Raw genomic sequence first — 16,821 nt, forward strand, 5'->3', positions numbered from 1 at the left:
ACTGTCCATGTCTCCCGCATATAGCGTATTATATGCCACCACTGTGTCTTGTCCCGAAACACCACTCCCTCCAGGCTCATCGATGGGTCAGAGGTGTTCACGGTGCGTCGACTGCTGGACGTTCGTCACTGGGGGCGTGGCCTCCAGTTTCTTGTTGACTAGTAGGGCTACGAACCTGAGGAGAGGTGCTGGGTCCCAAACCGTAATATCCTGGAGGCCTCTCTCATCAGGGACTTTCATTGCCAGCACCCAGCTCGACCCAACGCGACGCCAGGAGGCATCCGTAGTGTGTGTGTGGCGGGGGCGGGGTTAATGTCAGTATCTTCAGTTGAACTCTGTCTTTTTGTGTGTTTCCCCCAGCTGTCAGTCTGTGGTTTTGTATTGTCATGTGTCCTGTCCCCGCTCCTGCTCTAATCCGGCCCCTGTATTACTGAGTACTCCGTCTCTCATCTGTTTCTCATTATTACCTGTATTGCATCCAGCTGTGTCCCATTGTGCTCCACCTGTCACCAGCCGCTCTGTTTATTGTTCAGTGTATTTCAGTCCGGTGCTTTCACCGGTTTGTTGCCGGATTTTGCCAGTGAATTTTCCTGAGCGTTTCCGGCATTCGTATCTGTACTCTGTCCGTCTGAATATCGACTCTGCCTGTTTCCCGATTCTGGTGTTTGGATTTCTCTGGATGTTTTGATCTCTACCTGAACTTTGACGGTAACTTTGTCTGTACCTCGGGATTTGTGACTCTGTATATATCACACTATGCACTGTACTGGGTCGGCGATTGGATCCCTGCTCCAGAGCCTTGACAGAAATAGCAAACTTGAATTGTTCTGCTCACTCACCAGGAACTCCAGTGACCGCAATGAACACGTACAATATTTTCCCCACACTCAAGTACCTATCCAGCATTGCAGACATTTTCTCCGTCCAGTGGTTTGTCCTCCTGTGCTACAGATGATCTCTCGGAATGAGATGTTTGGATTACACATGCCTGAGTATTCTAATATGATTTAGCGACTCATCGGAGACAGATTGCAACAGATTTAAAAGTAAAGATTTTTAATTTACTTACAAACTAATTACATCAAGCAGGTGCAATCCTCGCTGTGACAGATTCAGAGTAAACAGATGAATTTATATTTAGACCATTTGTGGGAGTTAGTTTGTCCCAACAATGGTAAACTGAACCTTCCGAGGTGTCTTATCAGCTAAAAGTGCTTCCACAGTACATATGCACCATGTCAGACACAGAATATGGAAGTAAATTATGGCATAGTAGCTTGAGAAACTGTATTGAATCACCGACTCTAACCAATCTCCTGAAGACTATGAACTCTTGCTGAAGATTATGTTTAAGGGACTCGACCGACGGTGTCTCCAAAATAATGTGTCTTTGCATTGATAAATAAACACTTTCCTGTCCATGAAACGCTACAATGACTTCAGCGAGTCAGTCATACTCAGATCATTTGGGGGCTCGTCCAGGACCCAACCCTAACCCTGACATCTCGCCATCAAACTCACCAGTCTAGTGTTGGGGAGCATGTTTTAAGCATAGCACTCTGTAAGTGTCAAGTAACACGGCTGAGAGCCGGAGAGGCGAGGCGGTCAGAAAGAGTGTGTGTGCATCTGTGTGTGTGTGTGTGTGTGTGTGTGTGTGTGTGTGTGTGTGTGTGTGTGTGTGTGTGTGTGTGTGTGTGTGTGCGTCTGTGTGTGTGTGTGTGTGTGTGCGTCTGTGTGTGTGTGCGTGTGTGTGTGTGCGTGCGTGTGTGTGTGTGTGTGTGTGTGCGTCTGTGTGTGTGTGTGTGTGTGTGTGTGTGTGTGTGTGTGTGTGTGTGTGTCTGTGTGTGTGTCTGTGTGTGTGTCTCTGACCTACCCTGCATGACTTTACGCGTGTCCGTCTGCAATTCAGTTTTCCCCCTTCGTTCATGCCTCTAATTTCATCTCCTTTGGCATTTGATAAGGTAAACCATGAAAGGCTTATTGACAAAGTAAGTAGGCATGGGATCCAAAGGGGACATTGCTTTGTAGATCCTGAACTGGCTTGCCTACAGTAGGCAAAGTATGGTTGTACACAGGTCGTCTTCGTAGAGACCAGCGAACACTGTTGTGTCTCGGGAATCTGTTATAAGACCATAAGACCAAAAGATTTAGGAGCCGAAGTAGGCCATTCGACCCAATAATTAAGAACAGAGGGCAACAAACACATTTCATGTATTATTATTTAATTTACAAATGAAACAGCCTTGAGACTCGTCAGCTGTCCAGATCAGGAGACACCTATGGAAATCAGTGTGAGCCCACAAATCTGTGCTCACTGGTAAATGCGCATTCAACCCTTAAATCAGTGTGTTCCCGAAAGCAACGGACACCTCAAAATCCATGTGACCCACCCATTCGCTTCCACACCCCTAAATCTTAGTACATCCATAAAGCAAGATCAGCCGCAGAATAATTCCTGCCTCCCCGGGTCTCCATTGTGTCCCGTTCCGTGTGCATCCAATATTCGATAGCTCTCAAACTGATTTCTCCCTGATTTTCCGCCCAGAACCATCGAACGCTCCTCAAAGGTTCACTGTTTCATACCCTGTTCAGCCTCCGCAGAGTTAAGCCCATGATATCGCTGTATCCCTTACAAACAATGCAAAGCTATATAGTTCCCCAAACAAGTGTACTCCCTCTGTTGTCCTCGCCAAGTGTTCGCAGTAGCCAAACCGTCACGACAAAGCGCCAGCATTATCTGCTAATCTCTGACACACATGCGAACTCACATAAACACTCAGCGATGCAGACACACAAAGATACATTAATAATGAACACATTTTGAACTTTAAACTTTTTAAGAAGGTGGCAGTTATTTCGCGAACTGAAATGAGTTTTGCTCTCGGAAAATCTAATGTGCCTCTGGCGATGTCAGCGGGTTTGGGGGTACACATGGTAGTGATTGATTTGCGGATGTTCAAACGTTTCAGGGTATGTTGGCGAATACGGGTGTGCACACTGATTTCAGAATGTTAGGGAATTTCGGGGTGCACACAGCTTTGGGCGTGTGAGGGTGCACAGGGATTTGGGAATCCAAATCTATTTGAGGCACCGCAAAGAACTGAGTGTTTCGGCGGATTTCAGGATGTACACCGATTGGGGTGACTTTGGATTTAGGGATGTGATGAAGCTCAAGAATGTTTCATTTATAATAATAACAAATGCATTTTGAACTTTGAACTTTGTTCTTGCTATATGATTTAAGGTGGAGGCACCTTTTTGTGATTTGTTTGAAATGATTCTTGCTCTGCGATAATCTAATGTGCATGTGGAGTTTTCAGCAGGTTTGGTGTGCGCACGGATCTGGGTATGTAGGTGGATTTGGGAGTGTCAGCAGGTTTGTGGGTGCGCATGGATTTGGGGATACACACTGATTTGGGAGCGAACACTGAGTTGTGGTTTGTATGCGGCTTTGTGAACTGTATGAATAGTTCTTTCCCTGGAATAATCAAATATGCATATTGGTGCGTCAGCGGATTTTGGGATGTACATTGCTTTAGGAATGCTCGCAGATATAGGTCGTGTCAGCAAAAAACTGGGGGTGCACAGACATGTCGGATGTGCAGTGATTTCGGGGTGCACAGGCATGTCGGATGTGCAGTGATTTCGGGGTGCACAGGCATGTCGGATGAGCAGTGATTTCGGGGTGCACAGGCAAGTAGGATGTGCAGTGATTTCTGGGTGCACAGGCATGTCGGATGTGCAGTGACTTCTGGGTGCACAGGCATGTCGGATGTGCAGTGATTTCGGGGTGCACAGGCATGTCGGATGTACTGTGATTTCGGGGTGCACAGGCATGTCGGATGCCGGATGTCGGGGTGCCGGTGGATGCAGGGTTGTGAAGAATATCAGGATAGTTTCAGTTTAAATTGCTTATTAATGAAATCACTTTCAATTTGAACTTTGTTCTTTCTGTTTTCTAAGCAGGAGGCAGATAGTGTGTGAACTGTTTTGAAATTATTCTGCTTAAGGCTAATCTGAGGTGCATGTGTTAATGGGAGTGCAAAACGATTTGGGTTGCAAAGGGATTTTGGGCCCGTGCGGATTTGTGGATGTGCGCAGATTTAGGGGTGCTTTGGCGATTATGGGTGTACACGGATTTGGGGGTGTTGAATCATTGCACGGGTTGGGGTGGGGGTGGTGAGTCACCAATCTCAAGGATGTTTCTCTGAAAGAAACGTTAATAATAATTTCACTTTGAAACTTGAAAATTATTTTGTGAACAGCTTGAAATAATTCTTGCTCTGCGATAATCTCATGTGGCTGTGGGAGTGTCAGCAGGTCAAACGCACAGACAGAGCGGACAGCCCGAGGATGGAAACGCCTAATAGCAGAGGACATGTATTCAAGGTGAAAGGGGAAACCCTGCCTCATTAGTCCTGTTTTGCACTGTTTATTTATTTTGTGATTTAGTGTAATTTTGTATATTTTTTCCTGACTGCTTAGGATATAGATTGTATTTTTTCCACCATCTTTTCACTTTATCTTCACCATCTACACCTCAGACTTCAACTACTGCACACAGTCTTGCCATCTTCAGAAGTTTTCTGATGACTCTGCCATAGTTGGATGCATCAGCAAGGGAGATGAGGCTGAGTACAGGGCTACGGTGGGAAACTTTGTCACGTGGTGTGAGCAGAATCATCTGCAGCTTAATGTGAAACAGACTAAGGAGCTGGTGGTGGACCTGAGGAGCGCTAAGGCACCGGTGACCCCTGTTTCCATCCAAAGGGTCAGGTTGGACATGGTGGAGGATTACAAATACCTGGGGATAGGAATTGACAATAAACTGGACTGGTTAAAGAACACTGAGGCTGTCTACAAGAAGGGTCAGTGCCGTCTCTATTTCCTGAGGAGACTGAGGTCCTTTAACATCTGTCGGATGATGCTGAGGATGTTCTACGAGTCTGTTGTGGCCAGTGCTATCATGTTTGCTGTTGTGTGCTGCGGCAGCAGGCTGAGGGTAGCAAACATCAACAGAATCAACAAACTCATTCGTAAGGCCAGTGACTTTGTGGGGGTGGAACTGGACTCTCTGACGATGGTGTCTGAAAAGAGGATGCTGTACAAGTTGCATGCAATCTTGAACAAAGTCTCCCATCCACTCCATAATGTACTGGTTAGGCACAGGAGTGCATTCAGCCAGAGACTCATCCAGCGAGATGTAACACATGAGCGTCATAGGAAGTCATTACTGCCTGTCACCATAAAACTTTACAACTCGTTCCTCAGAGTGTCGGACACCCTGAGCCAATAGGCTGGTCCATGACTAATTTCCACTCGGCATAATTTAATTATTTATGGTTTTATATTATTATATTTCTACACTATTCATTGTTGGTGCGACTGTAACGAAACACAATTTCACACCGGATCAATAAAGTAAGTCTGTCTGTCTGTATACATTTGCGAACGGGGTTGCTGTGGTGTTGTCCAAATTGTGTGCGGTCTCTTCGCCAGCAGAGGACGCTGTGGACTGATGTGTTGGAATGGGAATGGGAAGCAGAATGGAAATGTGAGGGATTATTTGATGTCCAGCATCTGCAGACTTCCTCCTGTTTGAGGTTGCACTCAGATGAGGTGCGTTCACAAATGGTGGAAAATCAGAGCGTGCGGTCCTCTGACTCTCTGCGGTCTGCTGTACGAAATCGTCAACCGCTGGGTGAATGTCACACCGACACACACAAACAGTGGTGAACTGGGTCTGATGGTGTTTGAAACAATGTTCCCTTCACTGGGTGAATGTCACACCGACACACACAAACAATGGTGAACTGGGTCTGATGGTGTTTGAAACAATGTTCCCTTCGCTGGGTGAATGTCACACCGACACACACAAACAGTGGTGAGCTGGGTCTGATGGTGTTTGAAACAATGTTCCCTTCGCTGGGTGAATGTCACACCGACACACACAAACTGTGGTGAGCTGGGTCTAATGTTGTTTGAAACAAAGTTCCCTTCGCTGGATGAAGGTCACACCGACACACACAAACTGTGGTGAGCTGGGTCTAATGTTGTTTGAAACAATGTTCCCTTCGCTGGGTGAATGCTGCTCGCAATTTACACGTGTTAGTACAATCGCATTATCCATCGTTTACAATTAATTCACTAAATTCACTATCTGTCACCGCAGGGATTGCCGTATCTGACGTCATCGGTTAGGAAATAGTTTAGAAATCTTTATTTCAAAATCCGTCCCCGTGGAGTCGCTGAATGGTATTAAAACCCAAAGCTTATGCTGCCTCAACATTTCATTCAGTGAGGTCGGCTGTCGCATTGGGGAACGAATCACTGGACGGAGAAAATGCCTTCCATGTTGGATAGTTACAGGATTGTACAGAAAATATTGTATATGTTCATTGCCGTCATTGGAGTTCCTGGTGAGAGCGCCGCCTTCGCGTTCGGTATTTCTGACTGTTAACCTTTGTGAACTGTTTATGATCATTTTACAAGCTTCCGGCTTGATGACGTGTACGATCATTGGACACATATCCGTCAGAGATATCAGTTCTGTCAATTCTACATGCTGAGTTTTCATATGTAATGACAAGCGAGAGAAGATGTCTGTATGTCTTCTGCCACAAGGGATCGTCTCGAACGTTGTCCTTGTATTTACTGAGCCGCTGTTCCGAAGTGTTATCAGTGGTGGAGACAGGCAGCTCTCAGGGAAGGTCTGACTGGAAAGGCTTTAGTGGGAATTATTCCGGATTTTTGCCGGTAGGGTTTTATACCGTGATGTTCACTGAGTTATTGCTCAGATTGAACACCTAATCTTCTGCTTCATGTTTCACCGTTTTGTCTCTCCCAGCAGCATTCCACTGCCTGTTGGTCAATAATAGGGTTTGATCATCTGTGCCAGGGTCCACAGACTTGGTGCACTGTGTTATCGAATTGAACTGCGCTCTGTAATGAGTCCGTTAATGGGGGCACTCCGCCTTTCGTTACTAAGTTGAGAATTGGGGCAAGGCTTCGCCATGACGATGAGTTTCGCCCCGAAACGTTCAGTGCCGGTTCACTTGGAGAAATGCTTCTTGAGCTGCTGAGTCCTCCAGTACTTTGTGAGCGTTGCTTCTTTCCGGATCCCTCCTCAGCCCTGTTTATAGAGGCCTGGTCAGGCACGGTTAAATCTGCGAATCCGGCTCCGTCAGCGACCAGAATCGGATTGGCACGTTGTAACTTCGATGACTTGTCACACATCATTTTATCTCCACGGTGAAGGGACGTCAGCAGCCGCTTACGCACTCTCGTACTTCTGATCTTTGGCTGAAATCTGATGCTGCTAATTGACAGAGTATATGAGTTCAGTCATGTCTGCAATCTCTCTCTCTCTCTCTCTCCAGTGAATTTATTGGCGATTGTGATCCTATCCCGGGGAAAGTGCGGCCTCTCTACCTGTTCCATTCGCTACCTGGTGGCCATGGCAGCGGCAGATCTACTGACTATTGTTTTCGAGGTCATTTTGTATCGGATAAAAAATATCGAGGTTTCTGAACATCACCCCTGTGTGCAGTGTTATCGATGTACTGAGGTTCTCAGCCACACACTGTTCTGTCTGGTTCACCGTCACTTTCACCTTTGACCGGTTTGTCGCCATTTGCTGTCAGAAGCTGAAAACAAAATTTTGCACCGGCAAAACTGCGATTGCGGTTCTAACAACAACTGCCGTATTATCTAGTCTGAACAACGTTCCCCGCTTCTTCATCTGGAACCCCAGAGCGATTGTTGACAATGTACCGTGGCTTTGTAAACTTAAGAGCAATTATTTCACTGACCCCGGCTGGGTAGGACAGGCTTGGCTCGATACGGTTTTAACTCCGTTCCTCCCTTTCGCTGGGATCCTGCTGCTCAACGCTCTGACAGTCAGACACATTTTAGTGGCCATTCGGGTCCGTAAGGGGCTGATGGGTCAGAGCAAGGGAGAGAACAGCAGTGACCCGGAGATGGAGAGTAGGAGGAGGTCTGTGGTTTTACTCTTCACCCTCTCCGGCAGCTTCATCCTCCTGTGGATGACCTGCGTTGTGAATTTCATATATTACCAGATCAGAGGAAATGGTTTCGATTTCAATGATTCCAAATGGATATTTCACCGCGTCGGAGCTTTGCTGAGGAACTTCAGCTTGTGCACGAACACATTTATTTACGCAGTGACTCAGTCGAAATTCAGAGAATAGGTTATCAGCGCGGTGAAATACCCTGTCATCTTTTTGCTTCCGTTGATTAATAAGCGTAACCCAAATACAGTTTCAGTGGATCTAGTCTGGGCTCCAGATCGTCACGTTCACTGTCTCCTCTCCAAGCTCTTTCTCTCGGACTGTTGTTCCATTGACATGCATATTGGGAGCAGCAGGTATATGGCTCACAAGCGAATAATGGGAAAGATTGTCCGTGTGTGTCTGAGGGTGTGTGAGGGAGAGAGAGAAGAGCAGAAAATACTTCAACACTGAGAATCAGGTGTACTCTGTCCACTCTATCCATGCTTTTCATAATCTTTGAAACCTCGATCAGATCTCCCCTCAGCCTCCAACGATCCAGGCGGAACAAATGAAGTCTGTCCTGACTCTAGTGATATGTCCTCTAAACCAGCCAGTGACCTTGCAAATCTCTTCTCTACCCTCCCCAAAACATCATTTTTATTGTGGGGTGACCACAGCTCTATGCAGTACTCCAATTCTGGACTAACCAGTAAGTTCTAAACGTGCAGCGTAATCTCCTGACTTTTCAACTCAATGCCTCGATGAAGCATTCAAGAAGTCTTCATAATCACCTTATCGACCTGTATCGACACTCTCAGGGAGATATGACAATTGATCCCAATATCTCTATGCTGAGCAACTCTATTATAAAACTTGTCTTTAACAGTATACCGTCTCCTTGTATTTATCCGAGTTAACTTCCATCTGCCACTTCTCAGCCCGTGTCTATAGCGTACTATATTCTTTACACTGTTCAAAGATTCACCAATCAGACATCATCCGCAGATTTACTTATCCGCCAATCCGCATCTTCATCCTCCTTATTCATACACACCCAGCTCTAATTATAGGTTCCCGGCTGGAAAAAGTCCCTTCAACCGCTAATCTCTGTCTTCCATGAACCAAGCAGTTCTGTATACAAACAGCCAATTCGCTGTGGACTCCCTGCGTCTTCATCTTCTGGACTCGCCGGCCATGCGGGATTTAGTCAAACACTTCCCTAAAATCCACGTCGACAACATCCATAACTGTGCCCTCATCAGTCTGTCTTATCAACGAGTCAACAAATTTAATCAAGCTGATGAGCCCAGAATCTGTCAGACACAAATACAGCTTCGGTCCCAATACTTAAGCCATTGGATTCCAAATGCCGCCGTCGGCAGTGTATTCCACACACCCACCACTCTGTTGAGAAATAAATACTCTTGACATTCTCTCGGTATCTATTTCCAATCACCTTAAAACTATGCCTCTCGTGTTAGCCGGTTCAGCCTGGGAAGAAGCCTCTGACTATACATGCATTCAATGACCCTCTTTATCCTATAAACCTCTATTAGGTCACCTCTCAAACTCCGTCGCTCCAAGGAGACAAAGCTGAGTTCAAACAATCTATTCTTATAGAGTACCTGCTCCAATGCTGGCAACACCGTTGTAAATTTGCTCTGCACTCTCTCTACAATATCCACATCCGCATGCACCACAGATTAATGTGTAACCCCAAATCCGGCGAGACAGCCTAATCCGCGACCATCAGCAAACCCCTTTTCAGTAACATACAGTATCTCGGTGTTTTGGGAAAAGGGAATACCCGATTCTTTTGTTTGATTGGCTTGTGAGCGGTATTCGGCAACAATGAATATTGACGACTTCCTGGCATCGCCAGACCCACAGTTGTTAGCGAAGGCGAAAATACAATGATGTATTTGAGATTGGTAGCAGGTTGGAACTTAGAGGTATTTCGAAATTTACAACAAAGCCTGTAAATCAGAGGAAAATTGCGGAACACTGTGTAGATTTGGATGTGTTTGATGAAACGATTTTAGATTAGTTCCCTGTAAGTAAAGCAGCGATACAGTTAGAATTGGAAGAAGTAGCGTTAGAAAAGATTAAAATAGAAGCTCAGTTAAATCAGAAACAATTGGAAGCTAATTTGGAACTACGTCGATTAGAAGCTGGAAATAAAAAAGAGGGAATTTGAATTTACAGTGGTGGAATTAAGGTCCGAGAATCAGTCCTCTGGTTCTTGAAAAACGTTTGTTGTTAGTCAGGAAATTAAATTGCTCCCTCCTTTTAATGAAACAGTAGTAGAGAAATATTTTCAACATTTCGAAACTGTTGCTTTGATTTCAGAGTGGCCGAAATAGAAATGGTCAGTGTTGTTAGAGAGTGTAATTAAAGGCAAAGCACAACAAGTATATACAGCTTTAACGGTTGAGCAAGCACTTGATCATGATGCTGTAGAACTGCACATATTAAAGGCGTATGCGCTTTTTCCGGAAGCATACATAGAAAGATTCAGAAATTTGATGAAATCTGTGGAAAAAAACTAATGTGGAATTTTCCCACGATAGAGCTGTGCGTTTTGAGAGATGGGTTTCCTCTAAAATGTAAATGGGGACTATAATAAATTGAAAGAGCTGATTTTAATGGAGGAATTTAAAAGGAGGATCCCTGATGAAGTAAATACATACTTAAACGAGAGAGACACTGCTACATTGCAGCTAAATTAGCTGATGAGTGTGCGTTAACCCATAAGAATAAATGTCCTCAGGGCAGAACTTTTAAAAGACAAAATAACACAGAGAATTAAGTTAAACCAGAAATTAAATGACAAGTTAGTGAGAAAGGTATGGAGGAAGGTAAACCTGTGAAGGAAAGAGAGTTTGGTGCCATTTGTAATTATTGTAAGTACCTGGTCACGTCAGAGCTAACTGTTTCCCATTGAAAAAGAAGAAGAAGGAAACAGTCCCAGCTGCTTGTGTGGAACACACTGAAACACTTGTAAATCCACAGGTTTCATAAACACAAATGAAGCTTTGTTAGAGTCTGACCAAGTTAAGAAGGGATCTGATCATTTTATAACTGAAGGATTTGTATCCTTGAAAGAAGGATCTACTCCTGTGGCAATAAAAATCTTTAAGGATACTGGAGCTTCTCAATCACTGATGTTAGACATTGTGTTAAAGTTTAATGATGAATCTGGTACTAGTGAGGTAAATTATACACGAGGTGTTGGGAGTGCCCTTATGCCTGTATATTTGCATAGAGTAAGTTTAAAGTCAGGGTTAGTCACAAGACTTGTTAAAGTAGGACTACAACCTAGAGTGCCTGTGAATGATATTTCTTTATTGTTAGGAAATAACTTGGCAGGTGGATAAATTTTTCCTTGAAGTGCATTTGACAATAATGTCAGAGGAACCTCGGTTGGATTCTAACACAGTTTCCTCCTGTGTTGTAACTCGAGCTATGACTAAAAAGCTTGATGTGCAGAATGAGGTTGCTACTCATGATTGTTCAACTCATGCTTCGTGTTTTGCGGATGTGACAGAAACTTTCTTACCTTCATTGTTTGAACAAGATTCTTGGAGTAAGTCTGACCATGAAGATTTGTTTCTGTCTCGGAAGAAGTTTATAGCAGAGCACAGTAGAGACCCTGGGATAATCAAATTAAAAGAACAAGCTCTACTGGACAGTGAAATTGATAAGGTGCCTGTTGGATATTATTTTGAGAAAGGGGTATAGATGAGGAAGTGGAGACCGCCTACAATTCCTGCAAGTAATGAATGGAATATTGTTCACCAGGTAATTGTTCCTAATGTTTATCGAAATGAGGTTTTAACTTTAGCCCATAGTGTGCCCTTGGGTGGACATCAAGGGATAAGGAAAACTGTGGACTAGATTTTAAAACATTTTTACTGGCCTGGTTTGAGAAAAGATGTGGCGACGTTTTGCAGAACGTGTCATACTTGCTAAATTGAAGGTAAACCTAATCAAGTTACTCCAGTGGCCCCACTCAACCTATTCCCGCATTCGGTGAACCGTTTTCCAAAATTATTATAGATTGTGTAGGACCATTACCAAAAACAAAAACTGGCTGTCAGTACTTGCTGACTATCATGTGCACTGCGTCTAGTTTTCCAGAGGCAGTACCACTTAGGAATATAACAACTATAACTGCAACAAAGGCTATAATAAAAAGTTTTAATTATTTGGTGTTGCCTAAGGAAATGCAATCTGATCAAGGCAGTAATTTTATGTCTGGATTGTTTCAACAGATAGATTATGAACTGGGAGCTAAGCACATTACCTCATCTGCATACCATCAAGAATCGCAAGGAGCCTTGGAAAGGTTTCATTCTACCCTCAAGACTGTGATTAGGACATATTGTGTGGAAAATGAAAACGATTCGGATGAGGGTATACACTTACTTCTGTTTGCAGGAGATTGGGGCTGTGATGAACACTGGATCAGCAGGAGCAGATTTGCTGGACCTAATTCTGCTCCTATTTCTTATGATCTAACAGCTACAACTGATCTAAATTCCACTCCACGCTTTGCCAGTCTTTTATGCTGTTTACAACACTACCGTTTTCCACATCATCTACTAGCCTATTAGCACACATATCCGCAAATCCAAATTGTTTTTATTCACACACTTTAGGTAATATACATATTACATAGTTTGGATGCTCAGACTGTATTTTGCAATCCGCGCATTGGAGAGCGAGTTTATAACTCTGGCGGCAGAAAGCGATGTTGGGAAAGGGGATGATGCAGCAACACTGGGGAGGGGTCGGTGGAGGGACGTGGGACAGGTGGCAGAGGAGGAATCAGAGAGAAGAGAGGGAGGTGCTGATGATAATGCAGTCATGTCCATCCCTGAGACACCAAACAAAGGTCACTTGATTCCAATCAATTGACTAGTTCGTCATTACAGAACGCCTCTCTGTGCTTACCAGTCCCTCCACTGTCACTTCATCTTTTCCCAAACAAGACTCCCTTCTTGCTGCCACTTCACACTTAATTCCACAATAGGCCCATGTCGGAACACCGTTTTCCATCTCTGACATGTTAAGGAATTTGTTTTTTTTTCGGCAGCAGAAGGCTTCTATCAGTCTGAAATGCTTGCATAGTACTCTATATACGTATAGACCCTGCCCGTCTGGGGATTTCAATCATCCATAGCGACAGGAGAGGTACCAGAGGATCAGAGAATAACAATTATTGTTCCGCCGCTTTACAAAAGACTGACGAGGCCAAGTCTTCATGTATTTTTCAAGATCAGTATGCATGTATTATCAAAGAATACATAGATTTTACAAATTAGGGATGTCCTTGTTTGCAGGTTGCCACAATGGAAGTAACACAAAAGATTCCAATTAAAAGAAAATAATAATTTTTAAAGACCATCAAGATAGAATAAACATTAATCATGTGAAAAATGAAACAAACAACAGCATTCTGAACCAGAATTGAACCAAAACAGAACCAAATCCGATTCGAACCCCGGAGCAGCCCGGAGTAGGCCCAAAGCCTCGCTTATCCGTTCGTCACGCAGCGGGCATGGAGCACAGCAGCACCGGCAGTCTTATATACTCAAAGCCATGGCGATCACTCGCGCGGAAATGAGCGAAAAGGTCTGTCGTCCTGACCGATATCCCGCCTTTTATGTCTATGTGGGCCGGTGTTTCAATTGGCCAACGTTGGTACAGCGAAAGTCTACGGCACAATTTACCACAGGAGAGAGAAAAAAAAACCCTTTGTCCCTTTGTGGGGTCCAGGGAGTTGATGTCGTTTTGATTTAGATCAAAAAACTTGCTGTCTGTTCCCGAGTAAATACAAATGCAAAAAATAAATAATAATAATTTAAGATCCCCCGTGTCTCTTTCGTTCCACGCACAGTTTACCATTCTGTTCTTCCAGAGGACCAATTTTGTCCTTTGCAGTCCTTAGGGTTCTCCCTTACCCTGTCTGTTAGACCAACCTCATGACTTCCTTTACCCTCCAGATCACTTTCTTATGTTCTCTCCATTTTTATACACCATACGCACCTCATTTGTTATGGCCTGCTTATACCTGCAGGGAACCTCCTTTTATATCGTCACCAGGGCCTCAACATCTAAAGATGCCTACATCTTTCAACTTTAGCTTTTATTCAGTCAGACATATATAAGAATGTTACTCCCAAAGTTACACTTTTTCAGCTTTCCACTTCCCAAGTTCACATTTGCCAGAAAACATCCTGTCCTAATCCACACCTGACAGATTACTTCTGATTCCATTCAAATTGACCTTTCTCCAAGTTAGAATCTCACCCCGCACACCAGACCTAACTTTATGCGTATTTACCGTGAAACAAATGACCTTGTGGTCACGAGATGCACAGTGTTCTCTACACTAACTTTTGCCACTGCCCTCTCGCATCCTCTAATCGCAGATCAAGTATCGCACTATCTCCAGTTGAGGTTATTTCCATGTTCATAACAAAATTGAATCTAACTCAGTCCAAATTGGCCTGTCAAATGTCAGTCAAAGAACTATTTCGGAAGGCCACCGAATAATAGGTACACAGACTTGCAGAACCCCAAGTTCACCCGGTAATTCAACACCGCACAACCTCTCCTCCCCCCACCCCCCTCACTTTATCTCTCTCACTCTCTCTCTCTCTCTCTCTTTCTCTCTCTCTCCCTCTCTAATAAGGGAAAAAAAATGGCTGTCCCCGTTTCACAGCGACAGTGGGGACATAACAAACAGCTAGCTGATTTAAGAAGTTAAATGTTTGTGTCGCTTTTTTCCGAGCTCTGTGCCCGAGGAACTCGGGTCTCCGGGAACATGGCCAGCAGCCAGCTCGCTGCTTTCGATCTTCCGTCACCAACAACGTACCGATTTCCTGCAACGGCACCGACCTCCCGGAAATCCCGGAATACTGAAGGCGCGCTGGTGTTTTAGCCCTCGTCCTTGGTATATCGAATAACGGCCAGTCGTCAGACTCCGAGAACGGGTCCCATTCCCGCAAAGAACCAAAGTCAGTTTGTAATTCAAGATCGGCTCTTCAGAAATATGAGATGGAAAAATAGAGATATTAAAATAGAACTGAGCTCTTTCCGAAGTTGCAAACAAGGAGTCGCCGTTAGGCGCCATCGTCCTCGTAAGCTCCACCTAACTTGGGATTTCAATGGGAATGTGGTAAACTGGATTTGCAGCTGACACCTGGATACAGAGCATGAGTGGCAGTGAGGCAGATTATCGAAACTTGGAGATGAGTTTGGCAGCTGGATAAATGGGCTGACGGTTTTGCAGCTGGAATGTAATGAGGACCGATGTGAGGTGTTGCGCGTTGCCGGGTACAACAGGGTCGGACTCAGACATTGACTGGTCGGGGATTGTGGTCTGCGGAGAGCAGAGGGATCCGGGAATACAGTTCCACAGTTCAGGGCAACGTCATGAAGAGAGCCTTTGGCACATTGGCCTTCATGAATCAAAGTAATGAGTACACGAATTGGAATGTTATGTTGAAGTTGTAAAGGACGTTACTGAGGACAATCCTGGAGTATTGTGTGCAGTTTGGATCATAGAAAACCTACAGTACAATACAGGTCCTTCGGCCCACTTAGCTGTGCTGAACCTGTCCTTACCATAGACCACCCAGGCTTACTCATAGTCCTCTATTTTTCTAAGCTCCGTGTATCTATCCAGGGTCACCCGTCTACACGAAAAAACATCAAGAACCTTGAACGATTAGAGCGAACATTTATAATGATGTTTCCAGGAGGTGAGGATCTGAGTTGGAGAGAAAGATTCAAAGGATTTTTTCGCTGAGGCTTTTCCCCCTCATGTTGGGTGAGGCCTGAATAAGAGGTCATAAGATCGGGGTAAAAGGAAAAGGGTTTAAGGGTAAAATGTGAGGGAATTACTTTGCTGAGAGGACAGCGTGAGTGTGGAATGAGACGCCAGTGGAAGTGGAGAAATTAGGTTCCATTGAGACACTTGGACAGGTACATGGACCGGAGGGATGGTCCTGGTGCCGGCCGAAAGGGCCGTCGGGAAACAAACCATCACACTCTGGAGGAGACGATGGGTATGTTGATGTGTGAGGAGTTTGATAACTCTACATCCAATCCATAAGAATCTTCTCCAGAAACGTGTCTACCCCGAACGTGAGTCTATATTTTCCAGGATTATCCATCCCCCTTCTTAAATAACAGAATAAGATTGATCAGCGCTTTTCTGAGATCTTACTCGTGGCTTCAGAGAACACAAATATATTGGTCAAGTCACTAGTGATGTCATTTCCTGCTTCTCTCCATCTGCCGCGGCCGACGACCGCCGACAGCAGTATCGCTGAACTCTGCCATAGCGATAGAGCAGACGAGGAGGGTCTGAGTCTGGGGCAGATTTCCACCAGGCCTATCGTAGTTCAGACCCTTCACTGTCCCTGCTGTCACTGGCAGAGGAATCTGTCGGTAAAATGAGATGATTAGTTAATGTGGATTTCAGTCATAGAGAGAGCTAGGAAAGTGAAAACAGCAACTAAGTTGCCTCAGGAAAATAGAGGCGGATGGATCAGTTCAACAGGTTAAAGTACAGCTGGGTGTGTCTTATGCAGAGACCTTTCAAAAAGTTAAACCTGACTCTGACTGCTAAATGTAATAAAGTGTTCCCAGTCAGAGAATAGACTAGGGGGTCAGTGGATATATGTCCGCATCTCAGTTCTCTCAGGAAAGTTACTGTACTGGTGGATACAATGGAGTTTGTGATGTTTATAATGGATGTGGAGAATTGCACTGATCAGACATCCCGTCCTACTGG

At 44.6% G+C, this 16,821-nt stretch overlaps 1 long non-coding RNA gene across 1 annotated transcript; it reads left to right on the plus strand.

Annotated features, from left to right (window-relative positions):
* The first annotated feature begins 6,304 nt into the window (after window positions 1–6,304).
* LOC132385924 (uncharacterized) lies at window positions 6,305–13,902 on the plus strand. The gene is made up of 3 exons (XR_009509345.1): window positions 6,305–6,419; window positions 12,287–12,428; window positions 13,358–13,902. It is a non-coding gene; the product is annotated as an uncharacterized LOC132385924 (long non-coding RNA).
* Window positions 13,903–16,821: the final 2,919 nt, after the last annotated feature.

This window comes from Hypanus sabinus (genome assembly GCF_030144855.1).
Source record: "Hypanus sabinus isolate sHypSab1 chromosome X2 unlocalized genomic scaffold, sHypSab1.hap1 SUPER_X2_unloc_5, whole genome shotgun sequence".
NCBI lineage: Eukaryota > Metazoa > Chordata > Chondrichthyes > Myliobatiformes > Dasyatidae > Hypanus > Hypanus sabinus.